At 47.4% G+C, this 17552-nt stretch overlaps 1 long non-coding RNA gene across 1 annotated transcript in view; it reads right to left on the reverse strand.

Moving 5' to 3' along the window:
* Positions 1–17552, reverse strand: part of LOC129145142 (uncharacterized) — a 28860-nt gene that overhangs the window by 7104 nt on the left and 4204 nt on the right. The gene's annotated exons all lie outside the window — the stretch shown is intronic.

Consider the following 17552-nt stretch of genomic DNA (forward strand, 5'->3'; position numbering starts at 1 on the left):
CATGAATACAGAATACAGAATACAGAGCACCTTCATGAATACAGAAGCAGGGCCAGGACACATTCAAGGTCAATGTCCAAACCTGACAGCCTAGCAGAGGACAGGTCATAAAACAGAGATCCTCAAGCCGTTCTTGGCATGCAGACACCCGCTCCTCACCTCCTGCTCCCTGGCAGGGTATTTCAATACATCGACCTTTCCTGTCCTCCACTCTCTCTGGTGAATTCTTCACCTCTGCACCTCCGGCCAGCACCTCATTTTCCCTGCCGCAGCGGCAGCGGCGGGGACGCTGTGTGAGCCCAGGGCAGGCTCTCGCTCAGCCGAGCCGCCCTCGCTGTGTCACCACGAGTGTCCGTCTTCTCCGTGCCAGAGACCTGGGAGTCAGCCCAGCCCCTGGAAGGTGACAGGCCCCGATGGCACACTGGCCTGCCCTCGAGGCCTGCCCTTCTCTCTCTTTCCCCCCCAAACTTTTCACTCTGAAATCATTACAGACTTACAAAACGGTGAAAATAATACCTCAAAACATTAAGCCAACTTATACCAGCCACAAAAGACTATGTATTGTATGAATCCCTCTGCATGAAATCTATGAAAAAGCAATAAAAACAAAACAAATCATGGGTGCCCTGGAGCTGGGAGCATGCGGGATCTCACTGGGATGATGAAAAGTTTTAAAATCGGATTATGGTTAAAACTGGGGAAGGTTCACAAACCTGCCCAAACGCGTTCTTTTTTTTTTTTTTTAAATATAATTCTTACATCATTTTTCATGTTTGCACAATGTATGCATTTTCATTTTGGTTATATTCCCCATACAATTGCAACCCCCCCTTTATTTTGACCCTAGTCCATCCTCTCCCCGGCTCTCCCCTCGCCCAGTGTGTCTCTGGTTTATAGTTCCTTGTTGATTTTGATTTTTACTTTGTCTTAATTAGTCTTTTTCCTGGTTCCTTGTTTAGGTTTTCTAAATTCCTACTATGAGTGAGACCATCTGGTATTTTTCTTTTTCTTTCTGACTTCTTTCGATGAGCATGATCCCTTCCAGCTCCACCCATGTTGCTGCAAACTGCACGTGTTTATCTTTTTTGATTGCTGAGTAATATTCCATGGTGTCAGACTTCGAGGAATTAAGTGAGCTGGCACAGCTGAAGAAGGAAGGGACGGAGGGAGAGAGTAGAGCCCAGCTCCCGCAGGGTGGGACTCCAGTGAGGGCGCTTCCTAGGCTGCTCTACATATTCTTTCTAGGGCGCCAGGCCCTGTCCAAGTCTCTTGCTACATTCCCAGCTTTTTATTTTAAAATAGCTCCTTACTATTTTTCTCCTTAGACAGTGGATGTTCTTTTGTGATAGCGGATTTGATGTGGGGTATTCAGGCACTGGAAAGCTACTGGGTGTTTCTCTTACTGCCTGTCTCATGGTGATGTTTGTACAAATCTGTAAATTTACTAAATCATGGAATTATGCACTTGAAATGGGCATATTTTATGGTATACAAATTACATACCTTGATAAAGTTGTTTTTTTTTAAAGATTTATTTTTATTGGGCCTCCCTGGTGGCGCAAGAGGTTAAGGCGCCGCACAATGAAGCTATCGGCAGGCAGCCCCTACAGCATGAGTTTGATCCCTAGCCGGGGAGCTGACCCACAGGGCACAGCAGACCTCTCCTGTCTCACCTGCTGCTCCCCTCAGCAGTGTATTTCAGTCTGCCTGTTCTGCTCCCCACTCTGGCCTGGATGCAGGCCAGAGATGCAGGGGGTGAGAGGATTCACCAGAGAGAGCGGGGAGCAGAACAGGTGGATCCACTGAAATCCACTGCTGAGGGGAGTAGTGGGCGAGACAGAAGAGGTCTGCTGCATCCTCTGGGTTTCCCTGGCAGGGCAGTGGCTGCTGATAGCTTAACTCCCTGCGCCACCAGGGAGGCCAGTAAAGTTGTTTTGAAACATAGTACAAAAAATGCTTGTCTACTCTTCCCCAGCTTCCTGATGTATCAGCACCTTTTATAACAATAGTACAATTATTAAAATGAAGAAATTAACACTGAAATGAGACTGTTAACTAATCTATATCTTATTCGAATCTCAACAATTGTTTCATAGTGCCTCTCTGGCCTCGGCAGCCCAGGACTATCTATTGTATGCAGTTCTCAACTTTCCGTAGTCTCCCTAGTGGGTGACAGGTGCTTGCTCTTCTCTCATGTGTGCCCTGGCACTCCGGAGGGACATGGGGTCAAGTGTGGCTGTGCCTGTCTGCCGTGGCCTGGGCCATCACTGCTGTCCCAGGGGTCAGGGTGCTTCACCTGCCAGTGTGGCATGTGTCGCACATTGCCTCGACCGAGGACCCTCTACAGCGGTGTCACATGGGCACATGGCCGCAGAACCCTCTGTGTCATCCACTGCGCTGTCCCTCTGCGGGACCCCAGGAGGGGTCAGCCTGAAGAGCCATGGAAAGACCATTCAAAAGTACGACTCAGGGGCCTCCCCGGTGGCGCAGCGGTTGAGCGCTGGGTTGCGAAGCTGCCCGCAGCCTCTGCAGCGCCGGTTCGATCCCCGGCTGCTCCCCGGCCACCGGAGGAGGGTCCCACATGGCGCGCAGACCTCTCCTGCCGCCCGCTGCTCCCCTCAGCAGTGTACTTCATCAGTCTGCCTGCTCTGCTCCCCGCTCTGGCTCTGGTGAATTCTCTCACCCTCCCGCGCTTCTGACTGTACCCAGTGCTTGTATAAATAAATAAATAAATCTTTAAAAAAAAAAAAAAAAAAAAAGTACGACTCAGGCCAATTTGGTGGTGAGATCTTGAGAACCTATTTGGTGATGAAACCTTGTCAGAAATGGGGCAGACACCCAGGAGCAGCTATCTGGACGCGAGGTTGCAGCTCCTACGGCAGCAGGCGCAGGAGGGGCATCTGGGAGTGGAGAGGGGCGGCCATCACGTGTAGGCCCCGCTTTGGGAGTGTGTATTTCCTGTCCTGCAACTTCAGGCTCTGTGGGTGCAGAGGGAGGAGGCGGTCTCCAGGCCATACAGTAGGCCCCCCCTCATTAAACTTTCATCTGGTCCCTGTAAGTTTCTGGTAGCAAGGGACCAGCAGGTAAGGAAGGGAGCAACAGTTGACCATGACCTTCATGAGAAGAGGGCAGGTTCCGTGAAGGGGAGTGGGGTACACATCTGATCCTCCAGGATGTAACTTAGCACGATTTCAGAGGTGAATGGACAGATGTAGCTCCACACCCTGCAAGGGCCCTGCAACCGGGGGCTTGGACCCCTCCAAGTGTAACAGTGTGATCCCATAGAAAAGGGAGGCTCCAGGGTCCTGGGCCCACCCGAGGAAGGGTGGATCTGAGCAGTGAGGGGAAACTAAAAAGGACTTGGGAGAGAAGAGAAGGCTGAAAGGAGAAAAGACTTGAGGAGGTGTGTGGAGCAGAGACAGAAGAAGCAAGCTGTGCTTGCTTCTCAGCCTTGAACTTGGTGGCACAGGCGGTTGAGCGCAGCACCGTGAAGCTGTCCACAGCCTCAGGTTTGATCCCGGCCGGCCAGGCGTGGCAGACCTCTCCTGTCTTGCCCGCTGCTCCCCTCAGCAGTGTATTTCGTCTGTCTGCCTGTTCTGTTCCCCACTCTGTCTCTGGTGAATCCTCTCATGCCCCACATGTCCAGTCTGGACCCCAGCTCTCGTATGTATAAATAAATAAATCTTTAAAAAAAAAATAAAATTCTTTTCCAGTGAAGGTCTAACTCACTAAGATTATGTGGCTGGTGGCAGAACCCCTTTAGAGCATGCAAAGTTTAGAGGTCCAGGGTGCCCCACATTCTGTCTGCTAACACAAGCAAGGTGAAGTGTAGCAGAGGTTGGGCCAATGTGGATTGGAGAGGAGAGGTGGGCGGTGATGGAGCCTGAGACAGCTGTGGTGCTGGTTGTCATTTGTCCCATTAAAACTTTTCTGTTACCCAAGGAAACCCAGCAAAAGAAGCCAGAGTCTTGATGAGCACAGCCTCAGGAGCAGCATGGTATGGAGGTACCCCCCAGGGTGCTGCAGGCAGAGCGCCTAGGGATTCTCACTCCCTGGGAATTGCCTGGGCAGAGGAAGTTTTCCCCCGTTTTCTGTTCCCTGCCCAGGGCACCCACCTTCAATGACCTATCACTGTGGGGATGCAAAGGCTCAGTCTGATGGCCACCAGCTGCAGGAACCTCTCTGGGGCAGGCTGAGGGTCAGGGGCACCCACCTCTCAGCTCAACTCTTGGGCCCAGGTCCTCTGCTCACTTTCCAGAGGCCATCCCCAGGCCTAGTCCCAGGAAACAGCCTACACACAAGTCCTGTTCAGAAGAAGCTGCTCAGATGGATGGCTCCAGTCTGGTTCTGCTGAAGAGAGGTCCCCTCCCCCACGTCCCTTCTGTAGTCCCCAAACAGTCAACTGAAAGTCCACCCTCCTGGAATGTGAACCCTTCTCCCAGCACAGAGGCCCCAGTGTGTGCAGGGGGCTTCTGAAAAATGAATCTTTTCAGTATTGTGGATTTTTTTCCCTCAACTGATTTTAAGTCCTTTTAAAACTACTGGGTAGGAAATTTCTGTGAATGTCACCAAAATGTCCTATGATGTTTAAATCAGTATCTATATATCATTGAATAAAGAATTATCAAATGGTATATTTAGCTGGCTTTTGTAATTTTACATTTGAATCAAGCGAATGTGTAGCTATTTAGGAAATTCCATTTTATAAAATCACTATATTAAAAAAATAACCTGACTCATTGAGGCCTCATCTGTAATTGCCAGTTTTTGTTATATGCCCATGAACAGGAACCCCTGATCATCAAGGGACCATTCCCACTGAGGGATCTTCTACAGTTGTAAGGAAGAGTGAGGAAGATCCCTATGAATGGGTGCAGCAGGCTGTCCAGGACATTTGCAAAGCAAAGAGCAGAAGAGGGCCTCCCTGGTGGCGCAGGAGGTTAAGATGCAGCGCTATGAAGCTATCCGCAGGCTCCACAGCGTGAGATTGATTCCCGATCAGGGAGGTGACCCACATGGCGCAGCAGACCTCTCCTGTCTCGCCTGCTGCTCCCCTCAGCAGTGTATTTCAGTCGGTCTGCCTGTTCTGCTCCCCGCTCTGTCCCTGGTGAATCCTCTCACCCCCCACATCTCTGGCCTGCACCCCAGCTCTTGTATGCATAAATAAATAAATCTTAAAAAAAAAAGAGCAGAAAAGTATGTCCAGTGCTAAAAGATAGACTGAGGCATATTAAAAATTTGGAGAGTTTATTTGAGCACAAATCAATTTGAATTGGGCAGCATCCTATGTAGCAGACAGAAGTTCCCAAGAGCTGTACAAAATGAAAGATATTACAGGCAGAAAGGAGGGGAGCAATTCAGTTGTTATAGGCAAAAAGTAAGTTGTTCACTCTCCTTTAGGAGATGTTGGGGGCCTGTCAGGCAGCTGGTCAGGTGGTTCTTGATTGACTAGTTTAAGGTTCTATCTGGGGGGAGAAGAAACTGATCAGGTTAAGCCTCATTTGGTGACAAGGTACTTAGCACAAGTGACTACATTTTAGGCCTGTCATCTGCTTGTTAACATTAGTGTGTTAAGTAAGAAGAAAGAAGAAGAAAATGTGTAAGAAATGTGTAAGAAGAAGAAAATGTCTAGATATCCACTGATTTGTGCAAAAAGAAACACAGGGAAGCTAAACCGGACACTGAAGAGATGAGATGCTAGGAATGGGTGGGGGTAGGATGGGAAGACAGAAGGACCAGATGGGGCAGAAAGGCTTCCCTGAGCAGACCTTTGGAGCCACACTAATGTTCTACATTTTCAAAAAAGAGAGGAGAAATCAAATCATGAAGGATGAGAAGCAAATAGTCCAAAGAGTATTTCAAATGAATAACATTTGGATTCCAAGCCCTCAGGCTGAAGACAAAAGGAACTCTTAACAAATGTTCAAGTGCAGTTTGTAGGTTTCTAGTGCTAACAATTCTGAAGCTCCTTTCTATGCACATCAGTAAACAGCATCATGGATAATGGGAGCCAGATTCACTGGTGGGGAAAGTTGAGTTCTCAATATGGGAAGGAGAGACCCACAATTTTCTATTTAGAACTAAAATGCAAAATCAATGCCAACTCACGGTTTTTAACAGAAATATATGTGGATATATGTATATACATGTACCTCTCTCTTTATATGTTTAAAATAGCTATAGACACACGTGCCTGCCCGCCACACACCTCTGTTTCCCAGTTTTCTTCTGCAGGGACACCCTGGTAATAGTGAACACACTTGGGCCCAGACCTTGGCTTCCACATGCCATTGTCCACTAAGGGAGCAGGTCTTGTTGTCCTTGGAGGAATGACCGATGCTGGCGCTGGGGTAAGGAAAGAGCTTGGAAGGCCAGGACATGACAAACGGACACAGGAGCTGGTGGGAAGGGGAGCCCACAGGCCAACTCTGGGACAACAGGGACATCAAAATCAGTAACGGCAATGAAGTAAAGCCGTGGAATCAGATAAGAATTTCAGGGTTTATTAATCCACTATGATTGAAATAACTAAATAAGTGGGAAGGGAAAGTTCTTACAAATACATGTAAAAGGAATGATAGATTTAGAAAATCATCATTTGGCAGCCTCACCAATAGTTACTAAAATTAGCAGGTGCAAGTGTGAGGAATAACAGAATTTTTTATATAATCTCAAACATATGGCCACACAAAGATTAGCTTCAATTGGAAAATAGTTACTTCTAGCAGGGACAAATGAGATATTAATTAAAGGCAGTAAAAACAGAGCTCTCTGTTTCCAGCAGTCAGGGAAACAGAACTTACAAAAACAGGTAGGAGGCTGGTTAGGGTCGAAATGGTAAGGCCAGGTGTGTCCTCTCGAACTGCACCTACTGTGGCCAGGCTCCTCCCTCCTCAGGGGACAGGGCCCAGCCTCCCCAGGACGGGACGGCATCTCGGTGGAGTGGCTCCAGGTCCTGGGGAAGGGCGCTCCTGGGTTGTAGCAGATTCACGTCCAGACACGTGTCCCGTAATGACCTTCTAATCACAACCCCCTTATGTGACTGTGGCCTCAACAGGCTGTCCCATCTAGGTTAGTACAATGACATGCTACAGCACCCAGGGACAAAACTGCCCAATGAGGCATTTCTAAACTGCACACGAAGCCTCACATGACTGAACACCTTGGGCTTTTCCAGCACCGGGGGCAAGGCCTGCCAGGGATTCAGCCTCAGGCTGCCAGGAGCCACCTTAGCGTTTGATGTTCTAGCTTTACAGCAAAAAAGCTAAACAAAACCAGGCTTAATGGTTAAATTGGTCTCGGCCTCTAAAAACACAAGCGGGGGAAAAATTCTCAAATTTTCTCTAAAAGTTGGTTTTACAGACACAGCAGAGCCTGGAGGCTCATTGACTAACCTTGAACTGGGCTCCAGGCTGATTGGGCTGGGAGATACAAATGCAGGAGAGGGCCCCACAAACAGAAATCTGCGAGTCACTTCGGTGGAGAAACCTCTCACACTTTGTCATGTATGAACTGCTTGTGGCCAGCCAAGGATCTTCAGCCAAGTCCACATTTCTTTACCCCTAAACTGCTTTTCAATCAATAAAATTTAACTCCCAGGGCCTCCCTGGTTGTGCGAGGGGTTAAGTGTCAGCACTGTGAAGCAATCCACAGCCTCTGCAGCCACTGCAGCACGAGTTTGATCCCCAGCCAGGGAGCTGACCCACATGATGCAGCAGACCTCTCCTGTCTCACCCGCTGCTCCCCTCAGCAGTGTATTTCAGGCTGCCTGTTCTGCTCCCCACTCTGTTTCTGGTGAATCCTCTCACCCCCCCCCCCACCTCTGGTCTGTACCCCAGTTCTTGTATGCATAAATAAATAAATCTTTTTAAAAAATTAACTCCTTTGTTCTCTAGCCTGTCCCCCAATCTGTATAACCTTATTCCCTTTCTTTTTTTTTTTTTTAAGATTTATTTATTTATTTATTTATTTATACAAGCACTGGGTACAGTCAGAGGCTCAGGAGAGTGAGAGAATTCACCAGAGCCAGAGCGAAGAGCAGAGCAGGCAGAGTGATGAAGTACACTGCTGAGGGGAGCAGCGGGCGGCAGGAGAGGTCTGTGCGCCATGTGGGACCCTCGCCGGTGGCCGGGGATCGAACCGGCGCTACAGAGGCTGCGGGCAGCTTTGCAGCCCAGTGCTCAACCGCTGCGCCACCAGGGAGGCCCCCCTTATTCCCTTTCTTAATTGATTTACAATAATAAAGTCTGCCTTTTCTTTTCTCAAAACCTGATGTCATGGTTTCTACCCATCGAGTAGCAAGCTCAGTAACGAAACCAGAGCTGCTTCGTGCTTCCTGCCGGCCGAGGGCCCAGCGCCCAGCCCAGCCGCACAGGCTCAAGATGGATCATAATCTGCAGAGACTCCAGATAAACCCAGACAGGTGGACGTCTGTAAAATAACTGGCCTTCAGTCATGAAAGCTCCATAAACTTGTGGCCTCGTCCAGACTAAAGGAGACCAAGACGCCAGATAACTGGACTCAGCTAATCCCAGAGTACTGGAACAATTCACAATATCTGATTAAAGTCTGTCAATTAGAGAAATGTTTATTTTGATGCTAATTTCCTGATTTTGCTAATTGTACTGTAGCTGTGTAGGAGAGATTCATGCACACGGAAACATTTATGAACAAAGGGCCTTTGGTCTACATATTACCCTCAGAGGCACAGTGTGTGTGCGTGCGCGCGCGCGTGTGTGTGTGTGTGTGTGTGTGTGTGTGTGTAAAGAGAGAGAGAGAAATCAAATGTAAAATGAAAGGAACCTGAGTGAAGAGTAAACTACAACTCATACTCCTCTTGCAAATTTTCCTTGTCTGAAATGATGTTTACAAAAGTTTTGGGAAAGAATGCAACCCCACCCTGACACCATAAGCAAATGAACTCCAAGTAGATTAAAGGCCTAAGAGTGAAAGACCAAGTTATCAAGCTTTTATGAGATAAATGCTGTAGGAGAACATCTTGATGATCTCAGGATAGCAGAGAAGTTCTTACACAAAACAGGAAAAGAGCAACCAGAAGATAAAACACTGTAAACTTGGTAGAATAAAAGTAAGAGCTCCCTGCAGAGAAACCCACCAGGAGGAAGCCACAGACTGAGCCTGCAGTCAAGGGACCCCTCCCTGGGGCTGGGGTCCTGGTGGCCGAGGAGGGAGCCAGGCTGCAGAGTGGGCGACACAAGTGCTTTCTTGTGCTCTGACTGCCCAGCCACGCAGAGCATTGCTCTCCTGTGTAACGGCCCACCACTGTGTTCGCCCTGTTGTGCCCCTTGTTGTGTCCCCTAGAACCAGCCCACGGAGGGGCTGCTGGAGCTACCTGGTCACTTGGCACCCCAATGTCCCAGGGAGTTATGGCCAAGTTTTGCTTTGTTTTCAGGATGATGTACATCCCTTGCTTGGTGGCCCTAAGGGTGTACACTATACCTTTTAGTGGGGCTTTCAGGAACACCTTCTGCCACTGTCTCTCCTATCGATATTTCCAAGGGATCTGCGGGGTCTGATGGGCCAAGCAGGAGAGTAACCTGCCTTGCAGCCTGCCCTGCTGCGAAGTCCTTTCTTGCTCTAGGCCCCACTCACAATTGACAGTGAAAATTCCATCACTGTGTCACCTAGGATATGGGTCATCACAGCATCCTCAAGTGTGGAACACAATGCCTCCAAAAGCAAGAGGCCCCCAGGTCTTGGGTTCCTGTACTCCCGATGGGAGGTCAAAGCCCAATAGCCCAGACTCCTCCTGAGGGTATCAGCCGTGCTGTCAACCAGTGACCTCAGTGAGGGGAAAAGTCCCTGCCCCTCTGGAGTGCACAGGTCTTTCCGAGACCTCCAGTGTGCTCAGCACAAGGAGCAGGAGGGCAGGAGGGGCAGGAGGAAAATTTCAGTTGATGGGCCTGGGCAGGAGGAGGGTTAAGGAGTCCCAACGTGCTGGTGGATCCTCAGGCTTCTCAGTGCTGGCATGGAGCCTCCCTGCTAGGTGCCCAGGACAGAGATTTGCGGGTCTGTTGGAAGCAGCCCCCTAGGTCCATCTACTGTTGTCACCCAGTGTGTGTCAGTCAAGACAAGAACGATTGTCATAGTTAAGAGCATGAGCTACAGCATTCACTGGTTCTTCATTGATTCACGGAGTACCTACTAAGTGCCAGGCATGTGTTAAGTGCTGAGAACATACAATGCTGAGCAGGACAGACACAGCCCCAGTTCTCGGGAACTGCCAGATAGCTGGGCTCCAGTCCCTGCGACATTGGGCACAAATTTCCCACCCTGAACCTCAACTACTCCTGCAAAACAGGAGGTCCCTGAGGTGCTCCCAGCAAAAAGTAAGAGCACCCCATGGAGTGCTCCTTGTGCAAGAACTTTGCCTTTATCTCTAAATCTCCCTATAACAGACCTACGTTAGGGATCTGCCTGGGCTTTCTTGTGATGCCTTTGTCCCGCCGACTTCCAGCACACGGATATTTGATGGGAGGATGAGAGCTTTCTGCTGCAGCACCTGCAGCAGCAGTGTTGTGTCTGGTCATTCCACTCTCAGCAAGGCCAAGCTGGGTGAGAAGGGGCTAAGGTGACCACACCTCCATGCTTTTCAGTCTGTCACCTATTGGTTTTAGGGACTATTCATGATCTAGGTCCATGATGTCATAACAGGCTCATTCCAACTTCACATATGATCTAGAATTCATGATTTTGATGAATCTAGGACTCATTTATAAAGAAAAAGACTCCCGGGCCTCCCCTGGTGGCACAGCGGTTGAGCGCTGGGCTGCAAGGCCGGTTCGTTCCCCGGCCGCCGGAGAGGGTCCCACACAAAAAAAAAAGAAAGAAAAAGACCCCCATTATCTACTCTTTGGTCATCCTGACATATGTTATGAGCAAGCAAAGCAGGATAAACACCGTGTGTGTATTTATTTTAAACATGCGTGTGTGTATATGTATGTATACCAGGATTATTTATGGGGATACTTTCTGAGAAATATGTCATCAGGCAATTACGCTGTTGTGGAAACATTAGAGAGTGCAATTACCCAGACCAAGAAGGCAGGCCCAGCACACACCTGGGCTGCATGGTACAGCCTATTGGGACCGCTGCCATATATATGGTCCTTCACTGATCAAAATTTCATTAAGTGACACATGACTGTATATACGTATGTATATATTTTAAATTTCAGGTTATGATGATATCTTTTTTTTTTTTAAAGATTTATTTATTTATTTATACAAGCACTGGGTACAGTCAGAAGCGCGGGAGGGTGAGAGAATTCACCAGAGCCAGAGCGGGGAGCAGAGCAGGCAGAAGGACCGAAGCACACTGCTGAGGGGAGCAGCGGGCGGCAGGAGAGGTCTGCGCGCCATGTGGGACCCTCCTCTGGTGGCCGGGGAGCAGCCGGGGATTGAACCGGCACTTCAGAGGCTGCAGGCAGCTTCGCAACCCAGCGCTCAACCGCTGCACCACCGGGGAGGCCCTTATGATGATATCTTAAAAACCCTTTCTCACTGTAGAGAAACTGACCTCCTGGGGTTAGTCAGTTCTTGGAAACAGCAAGTTCAACCTTGAGGACGCCTTTGCTATGCAAACTAACCAGTACAGAGCCACACCTCCTGTCTGATCTATGCACCTTAAGAGGCAGTACTCCTCTGTGTTAGTCAGCCCAAGGCCAGGTGCTAGGAAAATAAAGACCACACACATAGCTTAGAGCCCAATAAAATTATTCCAATGAGCCAGCCCTAAACTGTTCACCCTGCCCTTCCTTGCCTTTTTTGTGGGAACCCTAATAGAGACTGTTCTAATGCTTCCCCTTCATTCCTATTTTCTGCCTCCTGACCACCCTGGAGCTTTCCCTTGTGATCCTGAATGACAGGCCCTGCCTCTTATCTCCAGGATCTATGAAAACAATAAATTGTGTTTTCCTAAGCCTCTCCTTTGTCTCCTCTTATGACTGTGCCTGCCTGATCATCACAAAACAGATGATTGCTTCTTTCCCTTGTTGTTTTTTTTTTTTAAAGATTTATTTATTTATTTATTTATTTATTTATTTATTTATTTATTTATTTATACAAGCACTGGGTACAGTCAGAAGCGCGGGAGGGTGAGAGAATTCACCAGAGCCAGAGCGGGGAGCAGAGCAGGCAGAAGGACCGAAGCACACTGCTGAGGGGAGCAGCGGGCGGGAGGGGAGGTCTGCGCGCCGTGTGGGACCCTCCTCCGGTGGCCGGGGAGCAGCCGGGGATCGAACCAGCGCTGCAAAGGCCGTGGGCAGCTTCGCAACCCAGTGCTCAACCACTGCGCCACCGGGGAGGCCCTTCTTTCCCTTGTTAATGGTCACAAGAATAAATTAGTCCTTAGCAACCTCCAAAGGCATTAAAAGTGTTTACAAGTATCATTGTTAGGGGGAAATGATGTCCTGAGTTAATCCCATACAGGCTTTGTGGACCCCACCCCCACTCCAGACTAAAGCCATCAAGACTCTGGGAAAGACAAATCCCATCACCACCAAGGGAGGGTGGCTGGGACCTGAGGGTGGAGTTGGGCAGCCAGGTTGGATATAAAAAACCAAACACGTGGGCCTTGGGCTCTCTCTGGCTCGGGATCGCTCGCCTCCTGGCTTCACCGCTCCTGGCTGGCGGCCAACTCTGAGAGCGCCATTTTGGGATTCCTGATCGGCGGATCGGGTAGGACTCATTTAAAACTTTGTCTCCCACTTTTCTCCCTGAGCTGTACATTTCCTCATTTCCCCTTCCCTTGTAAATAAACCTTTTATTAACCTTTCACGTGTGCCTGCAGTAGAGCATTGATAAGTCCTTTTAAGCGCGCGGGTGAGGACCCACAGTCAGGCACCCCGTTTTGTATCGGGGTTGCTCTACAACATCATTACATATTCATAAATGTTTATCATATATACATCTCCATAAATAGCATCCATTATTCTTTAAAGATGCATAAGATAGTCCCTCCATTCCATTTTTTTTTAAAGATTTATTTATTTATGCATACAAGAGTTGGGGCACAGGCCAGAGACGCGGGGGGTGTGAGCATTCACCAGAGACAGAGTGGGGAACAGAACAGGCAGACTGACTGAAATACACTGCTGAGGGGAGCAGTGGGCAAGACAAAGAGGTCTGCTGTGCCATGTGGTTTGCTCCCTGGCAGGCCAGGGATTGAACTCATGCTGCAGAGGCTGCGAATTGCTTCACAGTGCGGTGCTTAACCTCTTGCGCCACCAGGGAGGCCCACCATCTGTTCCGTTTTTAACAGTAATGATGGAAAAAAAAAAAAAAGGACTTTAAAAATGGACTTTCTTATTCTTTAAGAATATCTAGGCAGAATTTATTTATATTACTTTGTTTTCTGTTCATGAAAACTAATATTAAAAAAAAAAAAAAAAGAAAACTAATATTGATTTCTTTTTAATGCTGTTGACATATTTTAAATATGTACAGAAAAATGTCAATAATCCTCAACAAACACTAACAAACCAAATTTCGCAACATAAAAAAAAAGATTACACAAATTGATTAAAGGAGTGCAAGGTTGGTTTAACATTAAAAAATTCAACTAATGTAATTTACCCTTTTAATAGGATAAAGGAAAAAATGATCATCTCAATAGAAGCACAAAGAGAGTAGAAAGTATTTAACAAAACCCAACATCCTTTCGTGATTAGAAACAGTTAATGAACTAGGCCTAGAAAGGAAATTGCTCACCCTGAAAAAAGATATCTAAAAATTCTCCCACAACTATCATCATATTTAATGGTGAAAAACTTTATGCTTTCCCCCTAAGATCAGGAATAAGATAAGAACTTTTGCCAGGTCAAGAGAGTCTAGCTAGGTCAACAAGTCATGAAAATGAAAGGATGAGGGACTCCCTGGTGGCCCAAAGGGTTAAGCACAGCACTGTGAAGCTACCTGAAGCCTCTGCAACATGAGTTCCAGGGGGCTACCCACAGGGCACAGCAGACCTCTCCTGTCTTACCCGCTGCTCCCCTCAGCAGCATATTTTCAGTCCGTCTGCCTGTCCTTTTCCCCACTCTGTCTCTGGTGAATCCTCTCACCCCCATCATCTTTGGCCTACACCCCAGCTCTTATATGCATAAATAAATCTTTTCTAAAAATTTAAAAAAATAAATAAATTACAGAACTCAATGTAAAATGCAAAACTATAAAACTAGAAGATACCTTGCGCATGGTGATGACTTTTTGGATAGAGCACTAAAGACACTATCTATGAAAATATATTGATTAAGCTGAGCTTTGTTAAAATTATAATTTTCTGCTCTGTGAAAGGAACTTCCAAAACAAGAGGAAACAAGTCACAGACTAAAAGACAACTTCATTTAAAAATGGATAATAAACTTGAACACAAACCTCAGCCAAAAATGACATGCAAATGTCAAATAAGATCCTCCATAGCATATGCATTAGAGAAATACAAATGAAGACAGCAGTGGATAACACCATTTTAATACACCTGTTGAAATATCTGAAGGGCCTCCCTGGTAGCGCAGCAGAGGCAGTCCGCAGCCTCTGCAGTGCAGGTTTGATCCCGGCAAGCGAGAATTCCACATGGCGCAGCAGACCTCTCCAGTCTTGCCCGCTGCTCCCCTCAGCAGTGTATTTCTGTCGTCTGCCTGTTCTGCTCCCTCATCTGCTTCTGGTGTATCCGCTCACCCTCCCGTGCCTCTGGCCTGTGCCCCAGCTCTTGTATAAAAAAAATAATAATAATAAAATCTTAAAAGAAACAAAGAAAGAAAGAAATATCTGAAAAGCCAGAATGCTGACACCACCAAGTGCTGACAAGGATATGGAGCAACAGGAACTCTCCTTCATTGCTAGGGGGAATGCAACACAGCACAGTCACTTCAGAAGATAGTTTGGTGCTTCCTTACAAAACTAAACATATTCTTACCATATAATCTAGCAATTGCAGTCCTTGGTATTTATCCAAATGAGATGAATACTTACATCCACACATAAACCTACACACAATTGTTTCCAGCAGCTGTTTTCATAACTGCCAAAACTTGTAAGCAACCAAAACATCCTTTAGTAGATGAACAGTGTAGTATATCCAGACAGTGGAATAGTATTCAGTACTGGAATAAGTTAGCAAGTCATCAAAAGACACCGAGGAACCTAAAGCACATTACTAAGTTAAAGAAGTCGATCTGAAAAGGCTGCTCATGGTATGACTCCCAACTACATGACATGCGGGGAAAAGGCGAAACTATGCAGACAGAAAAAGATCAGTGGTTTTGGAGAGGAAGAAGAGAAGACAACAATGCCGGCCAGGCAGCTGTGTTTGCACATGTGGGTGTGTTTCTTTGAGCACCCACCCCAATGGGGCCTGGAGATCAGCAGAGGACGGCTATCTATGCCCAGAAGTCCTGGAAGGATGGGGAGTTAGAAACCCAGAGGAAAACAGAGAGGACAAGGGCTGCCAGGGTAGGGTGCTCAGGAGTTCTGGGGGTGGATAAAAGGGCCCAGGTTCCCAAAGTGCATCAGCCCAAGGAGGATTGAGGTCAGAGCCTTGAATCTATGAGGCAGGGTGGGTTAAAAGTCAAGAACAAGTGCTATCTTCATGACAGGTATTTTTGTTCTTGTGTAAAAGCTTAGGGTTGTGACAGAAGCTGTAAATGTCCATCCCTTACAACAGGATGGGCACTTCTGTGTCTTGCATTCCTGCCCCAAATGAGTAACTTCCATCTAATAATGTGCAAACATCAGACGACCCAAACTGAGAACCATTTACCAAAAAGCTGACCGGTGTTCTTCAGTGGAGCTGAGATTGTGAAGCAAACACTGGTGTCCCCATCAGAGGAGACTAAGGACACATGATCTTGGATCAGAGCTCGAACCAGAAAATGGACACTTACTGGAATTGTTGGAATTTGGATAAGGTCTATAGATTCGTTCATTGTTTTGGATCAAGAGTTCTCTCCTGGTTTTAATCGCTGTACTGTTTTTTTTTTTTTTTTTTAAGATTTTATTTTTTACGTAGAAGAACTAGGGTACAGGCCAGAGGTGCAGGGTGTGTGTGAGAGAGGACTCATCAGAGATAGAGGTTTTGCTCCCCAGTAGTCAGGCAGATCTACCGAAGTACACTGCTGAGGAGAACTGTGGGAGAGACAGGAGAGGTCTGCTGCGTCATGTAGGTAGCTCCCTGGCAGGGGCAAACTCATGCCACAGTGGCTGCGGATAGCTTCACAGTGCTGACACTTAACCCCTTGTACCACTAGGGAGGCTCTGTACTGTTGTTATCTAACATGCTAACATTTGAGGCATTTGGGGAAAGGGCACACAGCACTTTGTATTTGCTTAAAAGCAACTTTATTGTGGGATGGTTTGCATGCCATAAACTTGCCCTTTTCACATGTACCACTCAATGATTTTTAGCAAATTTACCAAGTTGAACAAATATCACCATAGCATGGGTTTTGAACATTTTTATCACCCATTAAGGCCCTTCATGTTCCCAGCCCCAGTCTACCACTGATCTGTTTTCTGTCTCCACTGATTTGCCTTCTCTGGACATTTCAGATAAAGGGACTCACACAATATGTGGTCTCTTGTGCCTGGGACAACTTGCCATGTTTTTAGGTCTTTGTATGACCTTAGGGAAAGCTAGGTGAAGGATGTATGAAAGGTGTGTACTACTTTTCTGACCTTTTTTCTGAGTCCAAAATAATTTCAAAATAAATCTTTAAAAGTTTATTTTAAGCTTAGACTTGTACACTGTTTAGGATGTTCTATCATACTGAAGTGATAATTTCTTTTTTTTTTTAAGACTTATTTACTTATTTATGCATAGAAGAACTGGAGTGTAGGCCAGAGGTGCGGAAGGTGAGAGGATTGACCAGAGACAGAGCAGGGATCAGAACAGGCAGACTGAAATACACTGCTGAGGACAGGAGAGGTCTGCTGCACCATGTGGGTAGCTCCATTGCCAGCCGGGGATTAAACTCCTGCTGCAGAGGCTGCAGATAGCTTCACAGTGCTGTGCTTAACCCCTTGCGCCACCAGGGAGGCATCATAATTTCTTTTCAACATAATGGTTCTCCCTTTTCTTCTCCCAGAGGTTCTTAGTGAACTCAGTTTCCAGAGAATTCCTTAGGGGCTGTAGCATGTGTCTATCACAGGGACACATCCTGCAGGGGCTCAGGGAAGGGCTTTTTCACTTCTCTTCTGACATTAACACCTCTGGGGCTGCATAGGAGGTTGGTGGGTGGGCCTGAGGTTGGACCTGTGTCAGCCTAAGCAGGCTCACCCAGACAGGGGCCTGAGAGGCTGGGGAAGCTCAGAGGGAGGGAGGGCAACTGAAGGGTCTGGGGAGGGCTCCAGAGGCTGAGACTAGATTCCTGCCTGGACATCTGCCCAAGGACTTCCTCAGAAGCTGCTGATGTTAGTCCTCAGCTTCCTGTTGCCAGGACAAAAAGGGCTGAGCATTCGATGAGAATGTCTAGGCCTTGGAGGAAAAGAGAGTTAGCAGAAGGGACACATACAGAGGCTCATGGACACATGGTCAG

This window comes from Talpa occidentalis, unplaced genomic scaffold (assembly GCF_014898055.3).
Source record: "Talpa occidentalis isolate TD23 unplaced genomic scaffold, MPIMG_talOcc4v2.1 talOcc4.9, whole genome shotgun sequence".
NCBI classification, from domain to species: Eukaryota; Metazoa; Chordata; class Mammalia; order Eulipotyphla; family Talpidae; genus Talpa; species Talpa occidentalis.